General features: G+C 41.0%; 1 protein-coding gene across 3 annotated transcripts in view; it reads right to left on the bottom strand.

Moving 5' to 3' along the window:
- Window positions 1-17,578, bottom strand: part of LOC122550920 (E3 SUMO-protein ligase ZBED1-like) — an 82,048-nt gene that overhangs the window by 39,862 nt on the left and 24,608 nt on the right. Inside the window, exon 1 of one of the 3 annotated variants that reach the window (XM_087988394.1) lies at window positions 836-949. The exons of the other annotated variants lie outside the window; for them this stretch is intronic. The gene's annotated coding sequence lies outside the window, so the exon portion shown is untranslated. Of the gene's footprint in view, window positions 1-835; window positions 950-17,578 lie in introns of those variants that run through there. 3 annotated transcript variants of the gene reach the window in all.

Genomic DNA, 17,578 nt, shown 5'->3' on the forward strand with positions numbered 1-17,578 from the left:
CCAATGCTGTTCTTGCTGTTATTATTGGACAGAGCCACCCCTCCATCTTTTCCTAGCTATCTGTCCTTTCTACATGTCTTGTATCCTTCAAGGTCCCCATTCAAGCATTTGCTAAACCTTTCTGCATTGTACTCATCATGACAATTCACAAGAATTATAATATTGTATGAGAGAGAGAGAGAGAGCAAGACACCGGGCAATATTGGACATTATGCTCTGAGAACATTATTGCATCTACACATATTATATACCCCTCTGCAAATCTTTAGATTATGGATTACCCATTTCTGCATAGGTCTGTACGTAACATTTATTTCATAGATGCTTTGTATTTTATTCACTGTACAGAATCAATCACTGTATAAAATATTTCCAACCTTTTACTGTATACAAAAGTACTGCATAAATTGCACAAACTTCTATCAAGGTTGACATTCAGGTTTCCCTGTATAGGATGTATAAATATTTTGCCATGCAGTTTTATATGGTTGCTCAGTGTAAAACCCATTGTACAGAGGATCCTCATAACCATCAAGTGCAAAGAACATTTATCCTATCAATCTAAGCTGATTTGAAACTACATTTTCAAGGTAAGGCCAATGTATATCTCATTATGCTGCCCATTTCCACAAAAGCAATATCAGTCCAAATATATGCTCTAGTTATTTCACCAATTAGATGTAGGCATTACATCAAGCAAGGAAATAATCTTTGTATGTATTAAGTGCATCCACACAACCTCTCATTATATCCTTCCATCCTTTTACTTTCCAAATATACATCTCAGCAACTTTTGAACCCATTTGCATTCCAGTGGTTTTGCCCAGTGACTTACATACTGTTGGAAGAAAATGTTCTATTTCACTACCATGTTTATTCTGAACTTCCAAACTTCAACTGGCATCCTCTGGTGTTTGTTAATTTCCTTCATTCTCTTCAAATTTCCTTCAATTCCAAAGAAGACTTAAGACCTGAAAGTCAATTTCCAAAACTATTACCTGGTATATCTTTCATGTCCTCGTTACCCACCTTCCCATATTAAACAACAATTCAGACTTAGCTACAGGGCAGGTTGAGCAAGTGCATAGAGCATTTGGGACCAAGGTTCTCTAAATAGAGGCATAGAGCACAACTGCAAGGGAACGGCAATTAATCTTAAACAAAAATTGCTGGGTCAGCTTCCACTGCAGGTTTCTGTCAAATTCTGAGATCACACTTCAAAAGGGATGTGAAGATATTGGAGAGGACACAGAATAAAATGTCAGGAATGGTTCCTGAGATGAGGGACTTCTGTTACTTGCATATATTTGAAAAGCATTTGTTGTTCTTCCTACAGAGGTTTGAAAACAGACTTGATAGTGTTATGGGGAAGTGTGCCAAGGGCTCTGCCAGACAGACTTAAATCTGAGGTGCCAACCTGATGAAGATACAACACACGACTACTTGCATGACAAACAACAAAAGCAGCATGCAATAGACAGAGATCCCACATCTAGCAAATCAGTTCTGCAGTCCTGAATGGTGGTGGATAATTAAACAGTTAACAGGAGGATGACACTTCAAAGTAATGGAGCAACCAAAAAGTTGTCCCTGTCTCTGTTCTTATCTGATTAACTTTTATTTGAGATATGACAGTTTATCTTAGCCATCTAATTGATACCCCAAGAGCTGCCTTGTATAGCTGTCAGATGGGCTTGTTAACTTCCATTCAGTCTGTTCTGTCTGAAACTAGTACTCAAAAATAATATTATGATAATATATCAGAATCCTGAAATTCTACTGGTGCTTTTAGCCCTAAATTCCAAAATGGATGGGTATATGAATAGGATTGGTTTGGAGGGATATGGGCGGGGTGCTGGCACGTGGGACTAGATTAGGTTGGGATATCTGGTCAGTGTGGACTGGTTGGACCGAAGGGTCTGTTTTCATGCTGTACATCTCTATGACTCTATGACTCTATACTTTTTGAAAGAAGACTGCAACAGAGTCCAAACTGCAGGTGTAAAGATATTCTGATATGTGATCATCGGGATGTAACACCTAAAAGTGTCAAAAAGCTTCAAACAGACTGTTCTGTGACCTCTTGTGGCTACAAAGACAGCAAGAGGCTGATGCGCCCCTGCTCAACACCCCTGCTGATCATGACCCAACCTGCAGAGATATTCAGTGTTTTAGACAAATACACAAAGACGTTGTTTAAAAAGTCAATTTCACCTCTACTAGAGTATACTGGTGGAGCTGAACATTGATTTGTACCAGTCTTTACTCAATAGTTATCATGCTATGGGGGTCACAGTCAGAGAGTCATAGAATCATAAAGCATAGACCCTTTGGTTCAACTCATCCATGCTGACCAGGTTTCACAAACTAAGTTGCCCTCACTTGCCTGAATTTGGCCCATATCTCTCTTAAACCTTTCCTATTCATGCATCTATCCAAATGTCATAGAGTCTTGGTAACAGACCCTTTGGTCCCACTCGTTCATGCCAACCAGATATTCTAAATTAATCTAATCCCATTTGCCAGCATTTGGCCAGTATCCCTCTAAACCCTTCCTGTTTATAAACCCATACAGATGCCTTTTAAATATTGTAATTGTACCAGCCTCCATGACTTCCTCTGGCAGCTCATTCCATACATGGACCATACTCTACATGAAAACGTTACCCCTGAGGTCTTTTTTATATCTTACCCCTCGTATATAAAACTTTTGCCCTCTAGTTTTTGACTCCCCTACCCTAGGACAATGACCTTGTCTATTCCCCCATCTATGTCCCTCATGATTTTATAAACCTCCATAAGGTCTTCCCTTAGCTTCCCATGCTCCAGGGAAAATAGCCCCGGCTTATTCAGCCTCTCCCTTTGGCTCAAACCCTTCAAGCCCAGCAATGTCCTTGTGAATCTTTTCTGCACCCTTTCAAGTTCAAAAATATTTTTCCTACAGCAGGGAGACTGGAATTGAATGCAGTATTCCAAATGTGGTCCAAGCAATGTTCTGTACAGCTGCAACGTGACATCACAACTCGTATACTCAATGCAGTGACCAAAAGCTATCCGCAAGTTATCCCCTTGGTGCTCACTCCTAGTGCTGCAAACCAAATAAAAAAGGAATAATGACAAAGTAACTTCAAACAGCATACAAAACCTTTCAAAGTCGATGTTCAACCATCAAAGTCAATGCTACCAGTTACCTCAACTGCAACAGCTGAAAGATTCAGTGATTGATCTGTATTTTTTTAAACATTTATTTTACTGAATTCATCTCTTCTTTCTCGCCCATGTGTTTGTGTGTTGCATTAATAATTCTTCTTAAGTTTAGCAAATAATAAAAAGAAAGCTATTCTTTGTTAACTCAAGATAGCTTAGTTAAATTGGCTCCTTTTAAAACATAAGCTCAGTTAGGTCTGGGAGAAATGCATCCAGATTGGAGGGATTCTTTAAACCCTCTACATTGTGAATAACTGATAGGGTGAGTGAATACAGAAGGGGAGTCATCCCTTCTCATCCCTTCTCATCATCGCATTATAGCTGGGACCTCCCATTTGGAACAAACAAAGAAGGAAAAAGAGAACCATGCCTGAGGTTAGGTCATAACAGTCAAGTTAGGTTCCAACACTAAAATGGTGATATTTCAGATACTCTGTACACACTCCATCCCTTTGTACCAGGCTTTGAGGTCCTTTAAACTCAGATTATTTTTCAAGCTTATCAGAAAGAGCAAGGACTTCCATCTGGACCCTCAATGAAAAAATAAATTAGCTTAATGATGGCGTGCACAAAAAGATCTGTAATCCCACCTTGGGATCAACCCTCTACCTCACCAGACATGACTCCCTGCTATCAGTCTGAGAACTGGATAATGAACCTCCTCTATAACCAGCTCACGAATAGCATCAAGTCTCCCAGCAAGGGGGAAGTGTCTACTTCACACACATTTTGAACTTCAGTTTAAGTTGGGCCATATATTTTCATGAACAAATGTGTGACAAGCCCCATTTCAAGCATTTGTAGCCACAATGATGCAAATGATATCAAAGCATAATGCATCAATACACCATCAGCACAGATTAATGTCCTTACTGGGTAAACTGTCAGGGAATTAGATCAGATCAAGTTTTTTTTAACTCACTGAAGTTGCAGAGGAAGAAAAAGAGGAAGAACAGGAAAAGAAGATCTAATGAAATTGTGAAGGGGGTAGTGAGCCGCAGCAGGAATGTTAGTAATCCAAACCAAGTGAGCAGATACTTGTCATGGGGGGGGAAACAGAACCCATACCTATAGCAAATCAAGTGAGATTTATTACGTCCCACAAAAAGAGATGACTGCTCTTTGGAGACAGAGACAGAGAGAAATGAGAAAGAAACAAAAGAATTACTGATGTGAGAAGAGACTGCAGCTACTGCTCTGTGAGAAGCAGAGTCAACTGTGTTTGTGTTAGCAACTGAACAGAATGGTGATTGTGATGAACATTCATAGGATATTATTATTCTTTACAAATTTGGGTTCTAAAGTGGATAAACTTATTTATGTTTAATTTGCACCATATGTTGTGAGGGTTAAGTAGTGAAGGAAGTCATTTGATTTTTGAATTCTAATTGATACCTGAGTGTTTGGAAAAATGTACTTAAATAAGATTAGAAACATTCTCGATGTGAATAGTTCAGTGCTTTAGAGAATGAAAGCCAGAGGGATGAATAAAAATTGGGTTGGTGCCTAGCAACAAGATGTCTTAAAGACACAGACACAGAAACTACTTCTTTTATAAAAAGCAAAGTATTCAGAAGATCGGGAAGCTTGCAAGTATGTGTTAGAGATTGCAGATATAGGGCAGCAAAGCAGCTGTAGGTTTAGCAATCTCCAAAGCAGTTTGGACTAAAAAGAAGTCCTGAGTAAGTTAATGTTTGTAAAACAAAGTGCAAGAAACAGAAAGCTATGGAAGAGGAATTTAAGGAATCCACGTTTAGTAATAAGTGAGCTGTGTTAGCAGCTTGTCTAAGGGTCTCTGGAAGATACATTAAATAAAGAAGGTGGCATTAAATAAATGTTGAGGTTTGCTGGAAATAAACAAATGTCCAGCCATGTCAACTGAATAAAGAACTTTAAAGTGGAAACAAGATGGCTCCTCAATGATGTTTGATGATCCGTGACATTGTTGTTGAGGGTACAAGGTTGAATCTTTGTTTTTAATATTTGTAATAAGATTGTTTCAACTCATTGTAATGAAAAGGTTTTGTGATTGTTTTTCCTTTTGTGTGTTTGCTGTTCTTTTGTTAAATGTATATTGACAGCCTCTTGTGAATATTGACTACAGCATAACAACATTCCAAAAATATAAGTTATAGTCAATCAAGCTAATTCTCACTCTGGAGTCTGACTTGTCCAGTATTGCTATCAGCTGAGAACATAATGTAGAAAATGATGGTTTTCTCTTCAGAAGAAAGAGGATAGAGACTTTTGTACAGGAGGCACCTTAAGACATAAGAAATGAAATAGGCCATTCAAACCATTGAGTCTTCTCCACCAATTAATTCATGATCATCCTCCACTCCATTTTCTTGCCTTTTCCCTTATAACCCTTAATTCCCTTACCAATTAACTATCTATCTATCTCAGCTTTGAGTATACTTAGTAACAAGTCTTGATATCTCTCTGTGATAAAGAATTCTGTAGAATCACTACCTTTTGCAATAAAAAAATCCTCCTCATCTCCATCTTGAGTGGACATAAACTTACGCTGAGATTATGTCATATGTTCCTACAGGCCTAACCTACTCAATCTCTCCTTGTAAGAAACTCCCTCTGCACCAGGATCAACTTGATGAATCTTCTCTGGACTGCCTCCATTGCCAATATATTTTTCTTTAGGAAAGGGGAGCAAAACTGTTCCCTCACCATAGCTGAATCGAAAATCCTGGATCCAGCATTGTGAATATTGAGTTCAAGAATTCAGCACACTGCCACTTTCTCAGTTACAAGTAGGGAGCAGCAATAAATTCCTTGTCAGGGTTACTCTTATCCGATGGATAAAAATTAAATTCCTCACTTCAATGAGAAGAAAGCATCATAAAATGTTTACAGCATGTTGGGGTTTCAGCTTTGCAATTAGAGTTGGTCACGATTAACCAGTCTGTCTGGAAACCTGCCCTAAGTTGAACTTTGCAACATCACAATGAGAGTTAGATTAGATTAGATTTTTAGATTAGATTAGATTACTTACAGTGTGGAAACAGGCCCTTCGGCCCAACAAGTCCACACCGACCCGCCGAAGCGTAACCCACCCAGACCCATTCTCCTACATTTACCCCTTCACCTAACACTACGGGCAATTTAGCATGGCCAATTCACCTAACCCCTGCACATTTTTGGATTGTGGGAGGAAACCGGAGCACCCGGAGGAAACCCACGCAGACACAGGGAGAATGTGCAAACTCCACACAGAGAGTCGCCTGAGGCGGGAATTGAACCCGGGTCTCTGGCGCTGTGAAGCAGCAGTGCTAACCACTGTGCTACCGTGCCGCCCCACGGAGAGTGGAATGCTTAGGTGGTTGCACCTTGCAAATGAGGTTCAAGGAACTTCTGTTGCTGCATATTTTTATGCACCCCATCCTCAATACAAGATACGTAGTGGGACATTCCACATACGAGAAAAGGTTATTAGCTCAGCAAAGCCAAGTTCTTTCCAGGCAAGTTTTCCTGAAAAGTTAGAATTAAGGATGAACTATGGACACCCATGAAATAATTCCACAAGTAGGTCATAATTTGTCACACATTTCAGATTAGATTAGATTACTTACAGTGTCTTCGGCCCAACAAGTCCACACCGACCCGCCGAAGCGCACCCACCCATACCCATTCCCATTCCCCTTCCCCTACATTTAACACTACGGGCAATTTAGCATGGCCAATTCACCTAACCTGCACATTTTTTGGACTGTGGGAGGAAACCAGAGCACCCGGAGGAAACCCACGCAGACACGGGGAGAATGTGCAAACTCCACACAGACAGTTGCCTGAGGCGGGAATTTCAGTGAGAATAAAAGTCATATTTTACAGCTATAAAACCAAAGATGCTTAGAACTCAGATGGAGTCCATATGGCTCACCATATATTTACTAAATCTTTGTGAGAACAATCCAAAACAAATCCCACTGCTCTGCTGTTTCCATACAGCATTGTATCTTTCTCAAGGATGTTGCCAGGGTTGGAGGATTTGAGTTACAGGGAGAGGCTGAACAGGCTGGGGCTGTTTTCCCTGGAGCATCGGAGGCTGAGGGGTGACCTTATAGAGGTTTACAAAATTATGAGGGGCATGGATAAGATAAATAGACAAAGTCTTTTCCCTGGGATCGGGGAGTCCAGAACTAGAGGGCATAGATTAGATTACTTTACAGTGTGGAAACAGGCCCTTCGGCCCAACAAGTCCACACCGACCCGCCGAAGCGCAACCCACCCACACCCCTACACCCACCCCTTACCTAACACTACGGGCAATTTAGTATGGCCAATTCACTTGACCTGCACATCTTTGGACTGTGGGAGGAAACCGGAGCACCCGGAGGAAACCCACGCAGACACGCGGAAAATGTGCAAACTCCACACAGTCAGTCGCCTGAGGCGGGAATTGAACCCGGGTCTCTGGCGCTGTGAGGCAGCAGTGCTAACCACTGTGCCACCGTGCCGCCCACGGTGGCACAGGGTGAGGGGGGGGGGGAAGATATAAAAGAGACCTAAGGGGCAATCTTTTCACGCAGAGGGTGAAATTGTGAAGGGGCATTTGGATGGGTATATGAATAGGAAGGGTTTGGAGGGATATGGGCCGGGTGCTGGCAGGTGGGTCTAGATTGGGTTGGGATATCTGGTCGGCATGGACAGGTTGAACCGAAGGGTCTGTTTCCACGCTGTACATCTCTGTGACTCTATAACTTGAAGTATTGACTCAATACTTCCGAGTGTGTTGCTTTGCATCAGTACTTTTATGTTCATTTGTTTGCGTGTTACTTTACTTTATAGGGTTTTCCCAGCAGGAAGGATTGGATGTGCATGTTATCTGTGTCCAACCTCTCAAGAAGCGATGATTGACCACCTTGAAATCCTTTAGATGAAGGGGGAATTCTGGATAAATTCCAAGGACTATGATTAAAAACATTTTAAGGATGGAGAAATGAGTGGAGGGAAGATGTTTATGAGTGATGTTGTGGAGAGTTGAAGATTTGATCAGGTGCCTCCTCAACCCACCACCCCATTGTGGTAATATTTGACTATATTCTGCTGTAGTCATATCTCTGAGTGAGATAACCAATTGGTGTCAATGGGGTGGAGGATGCTTATCTGAAGCTGTTCTCAATAAATTCCAACTCTGTGGAATAGCACTGACATCACACCAACAATCCTCCCATTGATTAAATGGTTGAACAACTATGGCCAGTTTCTTATAATACAAAAATGTTGTACATCTCCTCCTTTCATCAAACCATTACAGCAGATCCTTCATCTCTTAGAACTGCATTCCTTGATCTCTTTGTCAACTGTATTTTCACTGTATTGCTACAGTTAAGGATATTCGGATGAAGTGTACTGATTGATTCTTGAGCATATTTTCTATGGGTTTTGTGGCACAGTGATAGTGCCCCTATCTCAAGGCCAGAAGGCTTGGATTCAGGTCTTGCCTCCACCAGTAGTGTGTCATAGCATGTGTTGAGCACATATTATGGGCTCTTGTGGTGCAGTGGTAGAGTCCTCTCCTCTGTTCCAGGAAGCCTGGATTCAAGACTCATCTGCTCCAGAGGTGTGTCCTAACACCCCTGAACAAGTTGATTAAAAATATCTAAAATGGAGGGAAAAGGAGCATGCTATATCAAAATACTATTGCACAACATAGCTCAAAGGGCTTTTTCATACAGGGTATATATGCTGTACATCTCTATGACTCTATAACTGTTGTTCCGTTAGCACAAATCTTGAGCACAAATAGCGACTCCCGTGGCACAGCGGTACAGTTTCTACTTCTGAGCCAGGAGGCCTGAGCTCAAGTTTCACCTGTTCCACGGATGTCACAACATGTCTGCACAATTTGTTAGAAAATATCTCCTGCACATATATTGAGAGACTTCTGTGATAAATGGTGTTTCATTAGACATAGGGATTAGGAACAGGAGCAGGCATGTGGCCCCATTGAGGCTGGTATCTGTGATAAAGTGTTCAAAATACTCACAACCTTCTGTGAAAAGAAATTCCTCCTTATCCAAGTTTTAAATTGGTGCCCTTTCATTCTGAAACTATGCTTTCTGGGCCTGGGCTCTCTTAGGAGGAGAAACATTCTCACAGCACTTACCCTATCAAGCTCCTTAAGAATTCTATATGTTTCAAGAAATCGCTGCTCATTTTTCTAAACTCCTATATGTTGTATTCCAACCTGTTTAGACTTTGCTCATAAGACAATTTCTCCTTACCGGGATCATCCTACTGAACCTTCACTGATGTGCCTTCAATTAAATTGTATTTTTCTGCAATAAGGGCAGCCCAAAGTGCTCACAGTACTCCAGATGTGGTCTACCAGCACTTTGTATAGTTTGGAGTTAGACTTCCCAGCACTTCTACTCCAACCCTTGAAATAAGGGCCAACATTCCATCAGCCTTTCTGATTACCTGCTGCACCTGTGTGTTGGCTTTGTAGGTTTCTAGGAAAGATATTATTAAGCTGAAGAGGGTTCAGAAGAGACTTACCAGGATGTTGCCAGGTATGGAAGGTTGGAGTTATAAAGAAAGGCTGGACAGGCTGGGACATTTTTCATTGGAAAGTAGGAAGTTGAGGGTTTATAAAATCATGAGGGGTATATATAGGGTTAATGATAGGTATCTTTTCCCTAGTGTGGGGATTTCAAGACTAGGAGTTGCATTTTTAAGGTGAGAGGAGAGATATTTTAAAAAGACATGAGCAGCAATTCTTTTACACAGAAGATGGTTCTCTGACCATTCTGAGGAAGTGGTAGATTTGGGCATGGTTACAACGTTTGAAAAACACTTAGATAAGTATATGAATAGAAATGGTTTGAAGGAGTATGGGCCAGGAGTAGGCAAGTGGAACTTGTTTAGTTTATGATTATGTTTGGCATGAAATGATTGGACCGAAGGGTTTCCATGCTGTATATCTCTATGACTCTATAAATACTCCCAAGTCCTTTTGTATTGCTGATTTCTGTTGTTTTTCTCCATCTAAATAATACTCTGTTCTTTTGTTCTCCCTTCCAAAATGAACTATTCCCTATTTTCCCAAATCATACTCCATTTCCAACTTTTTACCCCCTTGCTTAATCTATCGATATCTCTCTATAAACTGTTTGTATCCCTTCTGCAATCTACCTTTCCATCTATTTTTATATAATTTGCAAATTTGGCAACACTATATTCACTTCCTTCCTCCCTCCAAGTCATTAATATATACAGCAAACAGTTGTGGTCCTAACACTGAGCACTGATCCCTGAGGAACCCATTGGTCACAGCTCACCATCCTGAAAAAGAAACCTCCTCACCCTACTCTCTGATTCCTGCCAATTAGTCAATTCTCTATCCATGCAGATGTACTACCTCCAACACCATGGGCTCTTATTTTATGACGATCATTTGTGATGTACCTTGCTGAAAGCCAACTGGAAGTCCAAATAGACATATCTGTAGGTTCCCCTCTACTCACACCGGTTGTGATTTCCTTGAAAAGCTGCAATAAATTAGTCAGACATGACCTCCCTTTCATGATGTCATGAAAATTCTGCTTGATTAAATTATGATTTTCCAAATGTACTCCTATTACTTCCTTAATAATTGATTCTGACACTAGATGTTTGGCTAATCAGCCTATTGTCAACCCTTGTTTTGCCTCCTTGGGGAGCCCATTTCTGATGAAGGGCATATGCCGAACACATTGACTCTCCTGCTTCTCGAATACTACCTGCTGTGCTTTTTCAGCACCACACTTTTTGACTCTAACTCTCTAGCATCTGCAGTTCTCACTTTCTCCTCACGGGAGAAGGCTGACATACATAATGCTGCATTCTGTACATAAATCTGGTATTCAATAAAATTTATAATAATAATTGCTGTGTAAAAGGATTGGCATCTGGTTCCCTACTTTACCATCTGGCCTTTGAATACATTAACACTCTTCTCCCTGATTGACATTTCTTAACTCCTTTTGCACCTTGAAAATGTCCTTGATCAGATCTCTCATCAAGATCTTGATCTCTCCTCCTAAATGCTGTCTTCCTCACTGAGCGTAGGTTTCTATCATATGCAGTGGTGTCACACATTTCTCTGCATTTTTGCTGCTGTGTTAATCTTATGCTCTTGAGACATACTAAGAATAAATTTTATATCGCTGAATGGGGACCGTGAGAACGATCATAGGCCACCATCGAACTGTTTAGCCTCAATAACAGAAGTGTATGACATGTAATTTTTTCCTGCCAGCACTAAAAAAGAAGCTTTAATTTGACATTAGGACATGAAAAGTTTAGAATGAAATAAGATGAGACTCCCTGGGAGATGGCTGTTTGACAACTTTAGCTTGCCATGACAATTGTGTTTACATATTACATTTAACATATTAAAGTACCCCAAGACAACTCACAAAAATATTATCAGAGATTTAAAAGAAAGATTTCTTTAATAGCTTGTTCAAGAGATGGATTTTAAGGTGTGATCAAAGGAACAAAGAGAGAGAGATGGTGAAGGTTATGGAGTTGGTTGTAGATTAGCATGATCCCTTTATAACATGCAGCTGACTCAAGGACCTAAATGGAGGAGAAAGTGAGGACTGCAGATGCTGGAGATCAGAGCTGAAAATGTGTTGCTGGAAAAGCGCAGCAGGTCAGGCAGCATCCAAGGAACAGGAGAATCGACGTTTCGGGCATAAGCCCTTCTTTAGGAAGGACCTAAATGGCCTTCTTCTGTTTCTATGTAACAGAGGAACTTCCTGAGCCTAGATAGCAGAAGGTACAGGTGAAGGGTGAAGGAAGTTCACCAGACAGAGGGAGGCAATGTTTGGATGGTATTGGCACTTGACCAGAAATCCAGAGACCCAGAAGATGTTCTGTATTCAAATGACATCACAGCAGATGGTGAAATTTGAATTGAATAATAGCTGGAATTAAAATTCTAATGATTACCACATTGATTGCTCTCAAACAACTTGTTCAGCAATGTCCTTTAGAGAATAAAAACTGCCGTCTCTTCCAGGTCTGGCCTGCATTTGACTCCCGACCCACAGAAATGCGGCTGACACTTAAGTGCCCCCTGCGAGCCATGCAGTAGTATCAGACCACTAAAAATATCCCAAGAAAGGAATGAAAAGAAACACTTGGTATTGACCTAGGCACTGAAGCAACAATGGCAAGCTCAGCTCTGTTGAGAGAGGATAAGGAGGTAAGCAAAGAAACGACACATGATACCAGTATCATTGACCACTTTGGTTCAGATTATTTCAGTGCTGTGGTAGAGATGGCAGCCTGATCACAATATTTACATAATAGCAGTTACTGTGGTAAAACAAGGGCATGCATTGTCCTCCAGGGTTGATCCTACACTGAGCTTAAAGGTTTGCGGAACAGGTATGCTCCGTGCTTGTAAGGGAGTCCAAATTAGAACAGAAACAGGGAGCCTCTGGGGCAGAGGAGCAAACAAAGCAGAGTGGCAAGGCAACTGTGATTGAGATTCATTGGAAGCTTCGGTCCATCAATTCTATTTCTCTCTCCACAGATTAATATTCTCAGCTTTTCAGAGCAGCTGTCAGTTATTTTGCGATGATGATCTCTTCTTCTGATCAATTTGATCCACTTTGTGAGAGTATTGCATAACACTTTGCATTTATGCATGTATTTTTCATTTTGGTCCCACAGTTGACCTTTGCTTTTATGAATGTAATTTTATAAGTTAAAGGTGAGCATCAAAGGCTGGCCCTCCAAGCCAGTGAACACAGATACCACCTGTGACCAACTTTCCAATGCCTTAGCCTTTTTTCAAATTTGTTTACAGGGTGTGAACATCACTGGCTCGGCCAGTATTTATTGCCCATCCCTGATTGTTAAGGGTCAACCATATTGTTGTGGGTCTGGAGTTTCATGCCTGCCGTCAAGAATGGGTTTTCTTCCCTTAAGGACATTAGTGAACAAGGCTCTTTTTAAGACGAGTTTTTCAATTCCAGACTATTCTTTAATGCAACTTGCACCATCTGCTATTGTGGTTTCAATCCCGTGATCCCCAATTCCGTTGAGTTCTGGATTATTAATTTAATATTAAAGTATTAATTATTAATTAATTAAACTATTAACCATTATACAATCACCTTTCCTATCATCCTTCAAGACACAAAAATAAATTCATGAAATAAAATTGTGAAGGAACAAAACACAAAATTTTAAAAGTATTCTACAAGTACCTTTATTGGTCAGTGCATTGAGTATAGGAGTTGGGATGTGATGTACAGGACATTGATTAAGCCACTTTTGGAACACTGCCTTCAATTCTGATCTCCCTGCTATAGGAAAGGTGTTGTGAAACTTGAAAGGGTTCAGAAAAGATTCACAAGGATGCTGCCAGGGCTGAAGATTTGAGCCATAAGGAGAGGCAGGCTAGGCTGGGGCTATTTTCATTGGTGTGTCAGAGGTTGCAGGATGACAGAGAAATATAGAAAATAGGAGCAGGAGTAGGCCATTGGACACTTCAAGCCTACACCACAGTTCAATATGATCATGGCTGATTATGCAATGTCAGTAAACCTTTTTCGCTTTCTCTCCATACCCCTTGATCCCTTTAGCCACAGCGGCAATATCCAGCTCCCTCTTGAATATATCCAACATACTGGCTCCAACAGCTTCCTGTGGGAGTGAATTCCATAGGTTCACAACTCCCTGAATGAAGAATTTTTTCCTCATCTCAGTCCTGAATGGCTTACTCCTTATTCTGAGACTCTGACCCCTAATTCTGGACTTCCCCAAATCAGTAACATTCTTCCCACATCTAGCCTATCCAATCCCACCACAATCTTAGACGTTTTTATGAGATGTCCCCTCATTCTTCTAAATTCTAGGGAATACGAACCCAATCAATCCAGTCTTTCCCCATATGTCAGCCCTGCCATCTGGGGAAATCAGTCAGGTAAATCATTGCTGGACTCCCTCAATAGCAAGAATGTCCTTCTTCAGACTAGGAGACCAAAACTGCACACAATACTCAAGGTGTGGCCTTACCAAGGCCCTGTATAACTGCAGCAAGACATCTCTGCTCCAATCCTCTCACTCTGAAGGCCAGCATGCCATAAGCTTTCCTCACTGCCTGCTGCACCTGCATGCCAACCTTCAGTAACTGTTCCACCATGACACCCAAGTCTCATTACACCTCAACTTTTCCTAAACCACCATCATTCAGATAATAACCTGCCTTCCTGGTTTTGCAATGTAAAGGATGTAATAACTGAGCATTTGGAAAGCGGTGACAGGATTGGTCCTAGTTAGCGTGGATTCACTAAAGAGGAATCATGATGAAGGGCTTTATGCGCAAAATGTCGATGTTCCTGCTCCTCGGATGCTGCCTGACCCGCTGTGCTTTTCCAGCACCACTCTAATCTTGACTGACATCCAGCATCTGCAGTCCTCACTTTCGTCTAAAGGGAAATCATGCTTGACAAATCATCTGGAATTTTTTGAGGATGTAATCAGTAGAGTGGACAAGGGAGAAACATCTGGACTTTTGAAAGGCTTTTGACAAGTTTCCAGACAAGAGATTAGCAAGGAAAATTAAAGCTCATGATATTGGAGGTAAGGTATTGGCATGGATAGAGAACTGGTTGGCAGACAGGAAGCAGAGAGTTGGAATAAACAGGTCCTGTTCAGAGTGGCAGGCAGTGACAAGTTGGGTGCCATGGGGCTCCATGCTGGGACCCCAATTGTTTACTTTGTAGAGGTTTTTATAAGTTATGAGGAAAATGAATAAGGAGAATAACCAAAATCTTTATCCCAGGGTAGGGGAAATTAGGGGGCATAGGTTTAATGTGAGAGGGGAAAGATTTATAAGGGACCTAAGGGTCAACTTTTTCATGCAGAGGGTGGTGCGTGTATGGAATGAGCTGCCAGAGGAACCGGTGGAGGCTGGTACAATTGCACATTTAATAGATGGGTATATAAATAGGAAGGGTTTAGGGGGATATTGACAAATGCTGGCAAATGGGACTAGATTTATTTAAGATATCTTGTCAGCATGGACAAGTTGGCTGAAGAGTCTGTTTTCGTGCTGTACAACTCTATGACTGTCACTACATAAATAATGACATTTGGGATGGCAATATCAACATCAGGTAATACACAAGATAAAATCACAGGCAATGAAAGTGCAACAGCAGGAATGTTAAAGAATTAGTTTGCTTCAATATTTATTAGGGAAACAGACCAGGTGGATGTGACATCAGAACACGAGATTAGAATTGATAAAACTGCTATTAAAATAGAGGAAACTAATAGATACGGTAAGCTACTGAAATTCATTGAGAATAAAGCCTCTGGTCTGAATGGATTACATCCAATAATTTTAGAATAATCAAGGGAAGAGATGACAGAGGCATGATTGTATATCTTTAATTATTCAACAACAACTGATATTTGTCTTTAACATAATGAAATGTTTCAAGCCTTTCTGCACGAGCATTTTAAAACAAAATGTGACACTGAATCAGAAAAGGAGATATTGGGTCGGGGAACACAGAAAGAGGAGTAGGCCTTTCAGCCCCTTGAGCCAGTTCTGCTATTCAAAGACTTGTTAGCAAGGTTAGATCGCATGGAATACAGAAACAAATAGTCAATTGGATACAGAACTGGCTCAAAGGTAGAAGACAGAGGGTAGTGGTGCAGGATTGCTTTTCATACTGGAGGCCTGAAACCAGTGATGTGTCACAAGGATCAGTGCTGGGTCCGCTGCTTTTTGTCATTTATATAATTGATTTTGATGTGAACACAGGAGGTATGATTAGTAAGTTTGCAGGTGACACCAATATTGGAGGAGTAGTAGACAGCAAAGGACGTTACCTCAGAGTACAATAGGACCTTGACCAGATGAGCCAATGGGCTGAGGAGTGGCAAATGGAGTTGAACTTAGATAAATGTGAAGTACTGCATTTTGGAAAGGCAAATCAGGGCAGGACTTCTACACTTACTGGTAAGATCCTGGGGAGTGTTGCTGAACAAAGAGACTTTGGAGTACAGGTTCATTGTTCCTTGACAGGATAGTGAAGAAGGCATTTGGTATGCTTGGCTTGATTGGTCAGTGCATTGAGTACAAGAGTCGGGAGGTCACGCTGTGGCTGAGCAGGACATTGGTTGGGCCACTTTTGGAACACTGTGCTCAATTCTGGTCTCCCTCCTATAGGAAAGATGTTGTGAAACTTGAAAGGGTCTAGAAAAGACTTACAAGAATGTTGCCAGGCTTGCAGGGATGGAGCTATAGGGAGAGACTAAATTGGCTGGGGCTATTTTCCCTGGAGTGTCAGATCTTTGGAGGAGAAGGGGTGACTTTATAGAGGTTTATAAAATCATGAGGGGCATGGATAGGATGAATAGCCACTATCATTTCCCCAGGGTGCGGGACATGGTCCAAAGCGACAAGGCATAAGTTTAAGGTGAGAATGCGAAGATTTAAAAGGGACCTAAGGCGCAACGTTTTCATACAGAGGGTGGTGCATATATGGAATGAGCTGCCAGAGGAAGTGGTGCACGCTGGTACAATTACAACTTTTAAAAGACACCTGTAGGTGTATATGAATAGGAAAGGTTTGGAGGAATATGGGCCAAATGCTGGCAATTGGGACTCGGTTGATTTAGGATATCTTGTCGGCATGGATGAGTTGAACCAAAGGGTTTGCTTCTGTGCTGTACAGCTCGATAACTCTATGACTCAATGACATTATGACCACTGACGTGTGGTCAAATCCCATAAGTATATCTTTGGCCCTTATTCTTTAATATCTTTGCTTAACAAAAATGTATTTCTCTCAGATTTAAATTAACAACAAATCCAGCAACTATTGCCATTTGTAGAAGAGATTTCCAAACATCTACAACTCTTTGTGTTTAGAAATGTTTCCTAACATCTTTCCTGTGTGGTCTAGCTTTGATTTTTAGGCTATGCCCTCCTAGTTCTAGAAGCTCCAACCAGCGGAAATAATTTATCTCTATCTAACCTGTCTTTTCCTGCTTATATCTTAAAGACTTCAATCAGACTACACCTTAACTTTCTAAATTCTAGAGCCACAAGCTTGGTTAGTTTTAAGGTGTGTATTCAAAGGACAATATGAAGTAGAATGTTGCAGATATATTAGAGTGGTATTCCAAACCTTGTGACCGTGGCAGCTGGAAGTGAGGCAGTCAACAGTGATAAAGCCACTGCTGTTTAATCACACACTGTTAGTGGAATGCAGCTATCCCAGGTAGTTGTGGGGTTGGACAAAACTACAGAAGTAGGGGGCTGCAAAGCTATGGATGGATTCAAAAACAAGAATGAGAATTTTAGATCTTGTCCACTAGTTAACCCCACCATCCT

Source organism: Chiloscyllium plagiosum, unplaced genomic scaffold, assembly GCF_037043375.1.
Source record: "Chiloscyllium plagiosum isolate Xiang-an unplaced genomic scaffold, Cpla_swu_hap1 HiC_scaffold_6, whole genome shotgun sequence".
Taxonomy (NCBI): domain Eukaryota; kingdom Metazoa; phylum Chordata; class Chondrichthyes; order Orectolobiformes; family Hemiscylliidae; genus Chiloscyllium; species Chiloscyllium plagiosum.